General features: G+C 37.9%; 1 protein-coding gene across 2 annotated transcripts in view; it reads right to left on the bottom strand.

The window, feature by feature from the left end:
* Window positions 1-13122, bottom strand: part of kcnq5b (potassium voltage-gated channel, KQT-like subfamily, member 5b) — a 186296-nt gene that overhangs the window by 64462 nt on the left and 108712 nt on the right. The gene's annotated exons all lie outside the window — the stretch shown is intronic.

Raw genomic sequence — 13122 nt, 5'->3', positions numbered from 1 at the left:
TTATAAGCGTTTGAAAAAAAAAATTCTCCACTAGGTGGCGCTGTTTCGAAACTTCTCAGGCTACTTCAGGGCATCGTGGTGATGACCCATACCAAGTTTCATAACAATCCGTTCATGCGTTCATAAAATACAGCATTTTTGCACATAATTCAAAATGGCCGACATCCAAAATGGCCGACATGGTAAAATTGGATATCAGTCGACTCGGCATGACGCCCTGAATCTAATGAGACCAATTTTATGATTTTTGGATAAACGGTTCAGAAGTTATAAGCCAAAATAGGCATTTTTCGTATCTCCGGACAGGTAGGTGGCGCTGCGCCGAAACGCTGCATGTTGCTTCAAGTCATGCTTGTGATGACATGTACCAAGGTTGGTTTGAATACGATAAAGCGTTGCGGAGATATAGCCTTTAGTGTGTTTTTGCAACCTCCACGTAAAATTTGTTTGTGCGTTTATTGAAAACGATTGGACGAATCAACTTGAATTCCATAACTTTTTGTCAACATGCTCTGAAGATGATCTGTTTCAATTTTCGTGAAAATCGGAGCAACGGCCTAGGAGGAGTTCGAAAAAGTAGGTTTTTCAGAAAATTCAAAATGGCGGGAAAATTTGCATACCGGAAAATGACATCATAGGGTGAAATCGAATCGGCTTGAGCCAAGGAATCCGATGAAAAAAGAATTTTGTTTCTAGCCCTTAGGGGTCAAAAGTTATAAGCATAAATATGAGTGAAACTTTGGACAGGTGGTGGCGCTAGAGGGATTGAGTTAGAGGCACCAAATTTGCTATAGTGACAGCTCAGACTGGCCTCTATGAGTGTGCCAAATTTCACAACTTTTTACCATACGGTTCTATGGGCTGCCAGAGACTCCTATGGCGGAAGAAGAAAAAGAAGAAGAAGAAGAAGAAGAAGCAGAAATATAGCTGCAAGCAGCCATTATCGGGGCCAAGCGCAAAGAAGAAGACAAGACATGCCAGCATGGCTGGAAGTCTCAAGCCAACTGCAACAATGAGCCATTAAGGACCTATTAAGTTGATTTTAGGCAAAATAGCAGTCAAATTTTAAATACAGTCAATAATAATGGTTTAATGGTTTATCACTTTCGACCAATAGGTGTCACTGTTACGAAACTGATGTGGTTTAGTCAGATTGAGATGACAATGACACATGCAAAGTTTGGTGTCAATATGTCAAAGCATTGCAGAGATACAGCCTCAAGAGTAATTTTTGCATCATGGCTCAACTCTGTTGCAGTGGTATATGAAAACTGTTTTGTCTATCAATCCGAAATCCATAACTATTTGTCAGCATGGTCTGAAGACGATACGGATCAATTTTGGTGAAAATCGGACAAACGGTCTAGGATGAGTTTGAAAAAGTAGATTTTTAACAAATAACAAGATGGAGCACAGATATGTTTGCAAAATATGGCAAAATTGGTATCTATCTTCTCGGCATGAGCCAATGAATGTATTATGACCAGTCTCATTACAATAGGCTAATTTAATCAAAAGTTATTAGCATTTTTGTACATTTTATTACAACTTTTGACCACAAGGTGGCGCTACCCCGAAACTTTTTGAGTATCTTCAGGACATGGAGCGGAAGACACATACCGAGTTTTGTAACGATACGCTAATGCATTCGTAAATTATAGCATTAGCATTTTAAACCATAATACTGCATTGAAGTCAATGGGAATTTCATGTTTTGTTTTATTATAGCGCCACCAAGAGGCACAATCCCACCAATTTTTTTATGTGTCCTCATAGTGAGCCCATACATATGTGTGTCAAGTTTGGTGAAAATATCTCATTTTGTTTTGGAGTTATAGACATTTATATGAAAAAACACGTAAAAAAGGACTGACACCTGACTTTGATTGGATTTTACTACCCCTTACTATCAATATTTTGAGATTTGGGCATTAGCGTATAGCTATCGACCTATGTTTCCGAACTTCTGAGGCTGGTTTCGTCTCGATCGGACTAGCGGTTTCGAAGATATCAGCAAATGTTTTTTAAGCACTAAATTACAACTCTGCGCAAACCATATGCCGAAACCTGGCAAGTCTGGTATCGTTGGAGTCGGCAAGGATTCAGGAGACCAAAAAACACACTCCCATCAAAATATGTCAACCACACCCAAAGTTATAAGCGTTTGGAAAAAAAAATTCTCCACTAGGTGGCGCTGTTTCGAAACTTCTCAGGCTACTTCAGGGCATCGTGGTGATGACCCATACCAAGTTTCATAACAATCTGTTCATGCGTTCATAAAATACAGCATTTTTGCACATAATTCAAAATGGCCGACATCCAAAATGGCCGACATGGTAAAATTGGATATCAGTCGACTCGGCATGACGCCTTGAATCTAATGAGACCAATTTTATGATTTTTGGATAAACGGTTCAGAAGTTATAAGCCAAAATAGGCATTTTTCGTATCTCCGGACAGGTAGGTGGCGCTGCGCCGAAACGCTGCATGTTGCTTCAAGTCATGCTTGTGATGACATGTACCAAGGTTGGTTTGAATACGATAAAGCGTTGCGGAGATATAGCCTTTAGTGTGTTTTTGCAACCTCCACGTAAAATTTGTTTGTGCGTTTATTGAAAACGATTGGACGAATCAACTTGAATTCCATAACTTTTTGTCAACATGCTCTGAAGATGATCTGTTTCAATTTTCGTGAAAATCGGAGCAACGGCCTAGGAGGAGTTCGAAAAAGTAGGTTTTTCAGAAAATTCAAAATGGCGGGAAAATTTGCATACCGGAAAATGACATCATAGGGTGAAATCGAATCGGCTTGAGTCAAGGAATCCGATGAAAAAAGAATTTTGTTTCTAGCCCTTAGGGGTCAAAAGTTATAAGCATAAATATGAGTGAAACTTTGGACAGGTGGTGGCGCTAGAGGGATTGAGTTAGAGGCACCAAATTTGCTATAGTGACAGCTCAGACTGGCCTCTATGAGTGTGCCAAATTTCACAACTTTTTACCATACGGTTCTATGGGCTGCCAGAGACTCCTATGGCGGAAGAAGAAGAAGAAGCAGAATAATAATAGGAACACTAACGATTTCAATAGGTGCCTCCGCACCTTCGGTGCTTGGCCCCTAATAATAAATACCGAGTTTTGTAACGATACGCTAATGCATTCGTAAATTATAGCATTAGCATTTTAAACCATAATACTGCATTGAAGTCAATGGGAATTTCATGTTTTGTTTTATTATAGCGCCACCAAGAGGCACAATCCCACCAATTTTTTTATGTGTCCTCATAGTGAGCCCATACATATGTGTGTCAAGTTTGGTGAAAATATCTCATTTTGTTTTGGAGTTATAGACATTTATATGAAAAAACACGTAAAAAAGGACTGACACCTGACTTTGATTGGATTTTACTACCCCTTACTATCAATATTTTGAGATTTGGGCATTAGCGTATAGCTATCGACCTATGTTTCCGAACTTCTGAGGCTGGTTTCGTCTCGATCGGACTAGCGGTTTCGAAGATATCAGCAAATGTTTTTTAAGCACTAAATTACAACTCTGCGCAAACCATATGCCGAAACCTGGCAAGTCTGGTATCGTTGGAGTCGGCAAGGATTCAGGAGACCAAAAAACACACTCCCATCAAAATATGTCAACCACACCCAAAGTTATAAGCGTTTGAAAAAAAAAATTCTCCACTAGGTGGCGCTGTTTCGAAACTTCTCAGGCTACTTCAGGGCATTGTGGTGATGACCCATACCAAGTTTCATAACAATCTGTTCATGCGTTCATAAAATACAGCATTTTTGCACATAATTCAAAATGGCCGACATCCAAAATGGCCGACATGGTGAAATTGGATATCAGTCGACTCGGCATGACGCCCTGAATCTAATGAGACCAATTTTATGATTTTTGGATAAACGGTTCAGAAGTTATAAGCCAAAATAGGCATTTTTCGTATCTCCGGACAGGTAGGTGGCGCTGCGCCGAAACGCTGCATGTTGCTTCAAGTCATGCTTGTGATGACATGTACCAAGGTTGGTTTGAATACGATAAAGCGTTGCGGAGATATAGCCTTTAGTGTGTTTTTGCAACCTCCACGTAAAATTTGTTTGTGCGTTTATTGAAAACGATTGGACGAATCAACTTGAATTCCATAACTTTTTGTCAACATGCTCTGAAGATGATCTGTTTCAATTTTCGTGAAAATCGGAGCAACGGCCTAGGAGGAGTTCGAAAAAGTAGGTTTTTCAGAAAATTCAAAATGGCGGGAAAATTTGCATACCGGAAAATGACATCATAGGGTGAAATCGAATCGGCTTGAGCCAAGGAATCCGATGAAAAAAGAATTTTGTTTCTAGCCCTTAGGGGTCAAAAGTTATAAGCATAAATATGAGTGAAACTTTGGACAGGTGGTGGCGCTAGAGGGATTGAGTTAGAGGCACCAAATTTGCTATAGTGACAGCTCAGACTGGCCTCTATGAGTGTGCCAAATTTCACAACTTTTTACCATACGGTTCTATGGGCTGCCAGAGACTCCTATGGCGGAAGAAAAAGAAGAAGAAGAAGAAGAAGAAGCAGAATAAATATAGCTGCAAGCAGCAATTCCGGGGCCAAGCGCAAAGAAGAAAATAAGACATGCCAACATGGCTGGGAGTGACCAGCTGCAAAAATGCACAGTTTGGTGTCAATATGTCAAAACATTGCAGAGATACAACCTTAAGATTCATTTTGGCATCATGCCTCAGCGCAAAGAAGAAAATGGGACATGCCAGCATGGCTGGGAGTGACCAGCTGCAAAAATGAACCATTAAAGACCTATTAAAATAAGCTGAGGCAAAAAAGATATACAATTATACATAAAGTTAAAAATTAATAATGTATCACTTTTTACCTATAGGTGGCGCTGTGACCAAATGAATGTGGTGTGGTCAGGGTGAGATAATGACACATGCACAGTTTGCTGTCAATATGTCAAAACATTGCAGAGATACACCCTTAAGAGTCATTTTGGCATCATGCCTCAGCTTCGTCGCTGTGTTAAACAAAAACTATTTAATCTATTAATGTGAAATCAATAACTTTGTGTCGGGATGGGCTGAAGATGATACGAGTCAATTTTGGTGAAAATCGGACAAACGGCCTAGGAGGAGTTTGAAAAAGTAGGTTTTTAACTAATAACAAGATGGAGGAAAGGACGTTTTACCAAATATGGCAAAATTGATATCTATGTTCTCAGCAGTAGCCAAGGAATGTATTATGACCAGTTTCATCATAATAGGTTAATTTATTCAAAAGTTATTAGCCTTTGTGTAAATTTTGTTATACATTTTGACCACAAGGTGGCACTGCCCCGAAACTTTTTGAGCACCTTCAGGGCATGGTGCAGAAGACACATAACAAGTTGCGTAACGATATGCTAATGAATTCGTAAAATACAGCATTTTTAGACAAAATTCAAAATGGCCGACGCCCAAAATGGGTAATACGGGATAATTGGATATTTATCAACTCGGCATGATGTCCCGAATCTAACAAGACCGCTTTTATGATTTTTGGAAAAACCCATCAGAAGTTATAAGCCAAAATAGCCATTTTTTGTATCTCCGGACCAGTAGGTGGCACTGCACCGAAATGCTGCAGATCACTTCAAGTCATGCTCGTGATGACATGTACCAAGTTTGGGTTGAATACGATAAAGCATTGCAGAGATACAGCCTTAAGAGTATTTTTGCAACTGCTACATAAAATTTGTTTGCGCATTTATCAAAAACGGTTCGACTAATCAACTTGACTTTAATAACTTTTTGTTGGCATGGTCTGAAGATGATCTGGTTCAATTTTCGTGAAAATCAGAACAACGGCCTAGGAGGAGTTCGAAAAAGTAGCTTTTTTGGAAAATTCAAAATGGCGGGAAAATTATCATGACGGAAAATGACGTCATATGGTGCAATCGAATCGGCTTGAGCCAAGGATTCAAGGGAAAAAGGAATTTTGTTTCTAGCCCTTATGGTTCAAAAGTTATTAGCATAAACATAAGTGCAACTTTGGACAGGCGGTGGCGCTAGAGGGATTGAATTGGAGACTCAAAATTTGCTATAGTGACAGATGGGACTGTCCTCTATCTGTGTGCCAAATTTCACAACTTTTTACCATACGGTTCTATGGGCTGCCATAGACTCAAGAGCGGAAGAAGAATAATAATAATAATTAAAGCTGCAAGCAGCATTTAGCGGGGTTCAAGCCTTTAATGTCTTTAAAGCACATAGGCATTAAAGACATTAAGTTTTATTTAGCAAGATTTTAAACACTGAAATAATAGAAGGAAAAGTCCATTCACAGCCAATATAGGCAATTTACCATAGGAAATGCATGGTTTTTAAAGCTTTTTAACAGTTATAGCGCCATCTATAGTCCGATCTCTTTAAAACTTTGCATGCTTCATCAGCATGTCATGCCACATATACCCAACAATTTTCGTGAATTTTTGAGCTTCCCTTTTTGGTTAGCGCCAACTAGTGGCCGATTTCTTTCAAAATTCTTACAGACCTCTAGGACCATGAGTCAAACATGCCCACCGAGTTTCGTTCCGATCGACCTCTGTTAACCCCATCTAATAGGTGCTCAAAATTCATTGGCTGATGGCGGCCATGTTTTTTGAGATACACCAATGTCCTCATAGACTTATATAGTAACTTGGGCCAAGACACTGCATACCAAATTTCAGGTCAATCGGACTAGCGGTCGTTGTTTTTTTCACATTATAGCGCCACCAACTGGTCAAACGTCGTGATTTTTTTATCGAGACCAAAAAATGAGCCCATACACATGTGTACCAAGTTTGGTGAAGATATCTCATTTCCTTCTTAAGTTATAGCCTTTTTAGTAAAATAGGCTCCGCCCACAACATTCTTTTTCCACCCCTTAGCAACCGTAAATCGAAATTTCTACTTTTCTCAATGAATATTGATATTCAGACTACAGAGAACATTTTGGCACTGGTTTGGTTCCGATTGGGCAAAAAACCAGGGACTAGTTCGCAAAAGTAGGTATTTAAAGCATTTGACGCCTTTTGTATGAAAGGTTTTTAAGCACTGAATGAATTTGAGAGATATCAGGTGAAATGAAGTGATAAACTGACAAAATGTGATTTTTAAATGTTATAATAGTGACTTTACAAAGTCTAAATATGAATTATAGAACAAAATGACTAATTTAACCAGTAGGGTGGCAGCAGAGAAACATTCATTGGCTCAGTTTCATTTACCATGATTCTATTATGATTTACCATAGCTTACCACAATTTACCACATTCTAGTATGATTAACCATGATTATTTTGATTTACTATAGTTTACCACAATCTAGTATGATTTACCATGATTTTATTGTGATTTACCATAGTTTACCATGTTGTATTATGATTTACCATGATTCTAGCATATTTTACCATGATTTACCATGTTCTAGCATGGTTTACCATGATTTACCACGTTTTAGTATGATTTACCATGATTCTATTGTGATTTACCATAGTTTACCATGATTTACCACGTTCTAGAATGATGTACCATGATTCTATTGTGATGTACCATAGTTTACCATGATTTACCACGTTGTATTATGATTTACCATGATTCTAGCATATATTACCATGATTTACCACATTCTAGCATGGTTTACCATGATTTACCACGTTCTAGAATGATGTACTATGATTCTATTGTGATTTACCATAGTTTACCATGATTTACCATGATTTTATTGTGATTTACCATAGTTTACCATGGTGTATTATGATTTACCATGATTCTAGCATATTTTACCATGATTTACCACGTTGTATTATGATTTACCATGATTCTAGCATATATTACCATGATTTACCATGTTTTATTATGATTTACCATGATTCTACCATATATTACCATGATTTACCACATTCTAGAATGATTTACCATGATTCTATTGTGATTTACCATAGTTTACCATGATTTACCACGTTCTAGAATGATTTACCATGATTCTAGCATAAATTACTATGATTTACCACGTTCTAGTATGATTTACCAAGATTCTAGCGTATATTACTATGATTTACCATGTTCTAGTATGATTTACCATCATTCTAGCATATATTACCATGATTTACCACGTTCTAGTATGATTTACCATGATTCTAGCATATATTACTATGATTTACCATGTTCTAGTATGATTTACCATGATTCTAGCATGGTTTACCATAGTTTAACATGATTTACCATGTTCTGGCATGGTTTACCATGATTTACCACGTTCTAGTATGATTTACTATGATTCTATAGTGATTTACCATGTTCTGGCATGGTTTACCATGATTTACCACGTTCTAGTATGATTTACTATGATTCTATAGTGATTTACCATAGTTTACCATGATTTACCACAATTTACCACATTGAAGTATGATTTACCATGATTCTATTGTGATTTACCACGTTCTAGTATGAACAAATTAATTGGTCAACATTGTCAAAATGTCATTTGCAATGTAGTTATAATGATTTTCTAAACTGGCTTACTGACCAGAATGAACCAATGAGTGGTCTTCTGCTGCCCTCTGGTGGCCGTTTATTATAGCAATTTTTGGGAACACACCATTTAAAGCAATGGTACCTCATCACATTTCTCACTTTTATAGAGGCATATATTGCCCGATCTCCATGAAATTTTTCATGCTTCTTTAGAGTAATATTCTGCACGTGCCCACCTATTTTTGTGAAGTTTGTAGTTTTCATTCAGGATTAATAGGTTTTTGAGCATGCTTTGCCAGGCCCCCTCTTTTTAAATGACCCTGTTATAGTCATCCAAATTCAAAAGTTCAACTTTTTTTCAATGAATATTTATCTAGAGCGTCTAGAGAATTGTCCTAGATTGGTTTGGTTCCGATCGGGGAAAAAACCAGGGACTAGTTTGCAAAAGTATGTTTTTAACATAGTTGCAAATATTTAATTAATGATATGATTGACAGCAATAGTTCTAGAGGCAAAGTTCTTCAACATGAGGAGATCTATCAGGTGATATGCATATTTTGTGGATGGGTGCCACACCACGTGATTACAGAGCCATAAAACTCGTTAGCGCCAACTAGTGGCCGATTTCTTTCAAAATTCTTACAGACCTCTAGGGCCATTAATCAAACATGCCCATCAAGTTTTGTTCCGATCAGCCTTTGTTACCCTTGTCTTATAGGTGCTCAAATTTCATTGGCCGATAGCGGCCATATTTTTTGAGATACGCCAATGTCCTCATAGAAATACATGGTACCTTGGGCCAAGACACTGCATACCAATTTTCAGGTCAATCGGACTAGCGGTCGTGTGGTTATAGCTATTTTCATGTTTTTTTCACATTATAGCGCCACCAAGTGGTCAATCGTCGCGATTTTTTTATCGAGACCAAAGAATGATCCCATACACATGTGATCCAAGTTTGGTGAAGATATCTCATTTCGTTTTTGAGTTATAGTTTTTTTAGTAAAATAGGCTCCGCCCTGAGTGTCCATTTTGAATCCACTTATCTTTCGTGAATCGAAATTTCAACTTTTTCTCAATGAATATTATTATTGAGACTACAGACAACATTTTGGCACTGGTTTGGTTCCGATCGGTCAAAAAACCAGGGACTAGTTTGCAAAAGTAGGTTTTCAACAAAATTCAAAATTGCCGAAAAATTTTAATGACGGAAATGAAATCGGAGATATACGTTTTGTTCGTCATGGTCTCAGCTTTCCAATGATATAAGACACTTGAGTGTGGACTAAACGGTTTAGGAGTTATGAGCCATTTTGCGCAATTGATTGCTATAGCGCCACCTATAGGCCAATCTGGCTCATAATTTGATAACCTTTCCTCGATTTTTGTACTACCTATTGACAAAGTTTCAAGTTTCCAGCCCTTATGGTTTGGTCTGCACGATGCGTTTTTCGGCTGAATAATAATAATAATAATAATAATAATAAAAATCAGTACAAATACAATAGGTGTTCAGCACTTCGTGCTTGAACCCCTAAAAATCAGTACAAATACAATAGGTGTTCAGCACTTCGTGCTTGAACCCCTAATAAAAATCAGTACAATTACAATAGGGTTTCAGCACTTCGTGCTTGAACCCCTAAAAAGGACTCTCAGTCTGTTAACAAAAAATGCACTTGAATAAATACCAAAAACAATAAATAAAATGGATGAAAACTGCAATGGATGTTTGTGTTTTAGTTGCATATTAGGGGTGGCATGGTTCACAAAACCCAAGGTTCGGTTTGTATCACATTTTTAGGGTCATGGTTCTTATTGTTGTTTTTTCTTTTTATCGTTAACACTCCAGAAATGTACTTCAGCATATGATATATAGCTTAATTATCCACAATTTAGGATACAGAATATATATATTTTTTGTTATATCATGTAATCATGCACAAACTGAACTTGACTTGATAATCTCTGAGGACAGCTTGGCGAGATTTTGATACAGCAAGAGAGAAGACATAGATGACATGCTTTTCACTTATTTGGCAAAGAAAGGAGAATGTGTATTGTTATCTTATCTTTAAGCCTTGTTTATACTCGACGCGTCCGCATGAGCGCGAGGGTGCGAGCGGCAAAAATGCCATCAACGCTGAGTGCACGACACCCCATTTCGCTTGGCGTGTGCACATCAACATTTTTTACTTTGCGTATAGTCAAACATTTGGTATCAATATTTGTTGGATTGATCCTCTCGTTAATTAAGTAATTTACTTATTCTTTGCACTTACACCTGCTTGTTTCAGTCACTGAGACAAGCACGTTACTGGCAGGATCGAAAATGGGCCTCCTAAAGAGAAGCAGATCATAGGACAGACCTAAATGTTGACCCTGCTCGGTCATAAGCTCTCGGTTGCGCTTTGCTGAGATTTTGAACAAAACCTGGTGTGATCATAGATCATAGATTTTTGGCACCCAATCGAGAGAGTCATATAATTCAGGCCTTATATAATGGTGTCTGTTGCCATGAACAGTTATATAGTACTTTAGTAGTCGACATCTCAGTTTATGTACATAAAATAATTAATAAATTGACAGGAAATTGCTTTAAATTTTAGTATGAGATATTAAACAAATACATATGCTCCCACAGACTTGAACTATGAAAAAAAACTGGATTGGATTCTAAAGCCATCTGGCAGTAAAGGCACAGACTCTATGCCCAGACACTTAGTGAAAATTGTGGTAAGTCTGTCGCCCCACTTTAAACGGCAACCATTCATCAGACCTGTTTATATGTGAAGCTAAATCTCATCTGATTGATCGCAACCTTCTCTTTCTGCCTCTCCACAAACGGGTATTAATGACAGAGGGTCACACGGTAATGAGACGCCCAGACACCTTCTTACACTCTCATAATGATGCTGGCTTCTCTCTCAGGGGACAGGGTCTGTGTAGTTCTCTCCGCAAGCGTGTATCCTGGGAGAGACACTTTTATGGGCTGCACAACCTTAGTGAAAGATGATAATGGCTTTTAAAATTCTTGACATTTACCGCAATTGTCAATTAAAAAACTTTTATCTGCTTCAATGAAATGAAAGAGTGTCTGTGATGATGACACATTCAGTTTACACAATGCAAGTAGTTCTAAGAAATTTAATTTTGTATTCATGTTGGTTTCATATAATGTAAAAAGGAAACAAAAGGAAAACAGGCCATACTGTAGAACAGCATGTTGTTTTTGTACAATACCTACATCACAATGGCCAGAGGACTGAGCTTGTTTATTAGACAGTGAATATACTGTGTTGAAGATGGAGATGATATCCCTGTACGTCATTCAGATACAGATGGGGAGTTAAGGTTCCTGTAAGGCATACAGGCTCATCGAAGGGGTCTGAAACATTAATTATCCAGAATACAGCACTCTATAATTATATCACTACATGTATTTAATGCTAACCTGTTTGTTTTTATATTTGTGTATGTGTGTCAGTGAGATTTATGAAACCATGACCTGCGTGGGATTTTGTAAAATATATGCATGTATATGTGTAGAAGTAGCCCCAAAAAGTGCATGATTCCATCTCTGTTGTAGCTGTTCTATATATTACATGCTCTTAACCCTGAAACCACCTGGGTGCTTGTTTAGACTAATGTTCAGGTACAATATAAAAAAACAAAAACAGTGCCTACAGCCAACATCTCTCTGAGCACAGAGGAAACATTACAACAACGCACAGTCAGATTCAAAAAGAAAATGTTTTTCATTTTAGTTGTACTAGCCTTTAGAAATGTGTGTTGTTGTGCTGCTCTCGGCAGCTATATTCTATTCTATTCTATTCTATTCTATTCTATTCTATTCTATTCTATTCTATTCTATTCTATTCTAGTCTAGTCTAGTCTAGTCTAGTCTAGTCTAGTCTTGTCTAGTCTAGTAATAAAGTTGAATAATAATTAATGGTCCAATGGCCAAGAGTGAGGTTTACTGTTATCTTATGTTGTTGTTTATGCATTTCCCTAATCGAGGGAACTCGCTCTGCGTCGGAGCGCTGCGAGAACGCTTCTGCGTGACTGTGTCATAAAGCACTCGTGATATCAGTCCAATGGCGTGACAGGACGTCATAGGCGGGTGACTTCATTGACCAGGAAATTTGACGGCATTTCAGAATGTTTGTAAACAATCGGCACAAAGATACTTCCAGGTGGCAGAACGCGAGCGGCTTCTACTGACAAACTGAAGAGATCCAGCCGACTACTGTAAATGGTTACATAGTTAAGAACATTGTTGTTGATTAAAGTTGAAACTATGATGAAAAGGTGTTGTGTTTGGGGTTGCGCCGTCAGATATACAGCAAAAGGTGTAGGATTGTATCAATTTCCTTCAGAAAAAAAAGTAAATATATCCAGCAAAACCTGTGGGTGAGGAGGCTAAAGCGAGTGGATGTCGTCAAAAGTGGCACAACAGAGAAGTATTCTCAAAACGGTCCACCTACAAAATCATAGCAGAGCATAATTATCTTCAGCTGGGGAAATTCGAGACTAATATTAGTAAACTTTAGATCTCTTTTAAAGATCGATCTCATTCCCAGTCACTGCCTGAAGTAAAAGTAGGAAGAGA

This window comes from Pseudorasbora parva, chromosome 4 (genome assembly GCF_024679245.1).
Source record: "Pseudorasbora parva isolate DD20220531a chromosome 4, ASM2467924v1, whole genome shotgun sequence".
In the NCBI taxonomy this organism is placed as follows: domain Eukaryota; kingdom Metazoa; phylum Chordata; class Actinopteri; order Cypriniformes; family Gobionidae; genus Pseudorasbora; species Pseudorasbora parva.
Note: the sequence above shows the minus strand (reverse complement) of the source record. Positions and strands in the feature narration are given on the sequence as shown.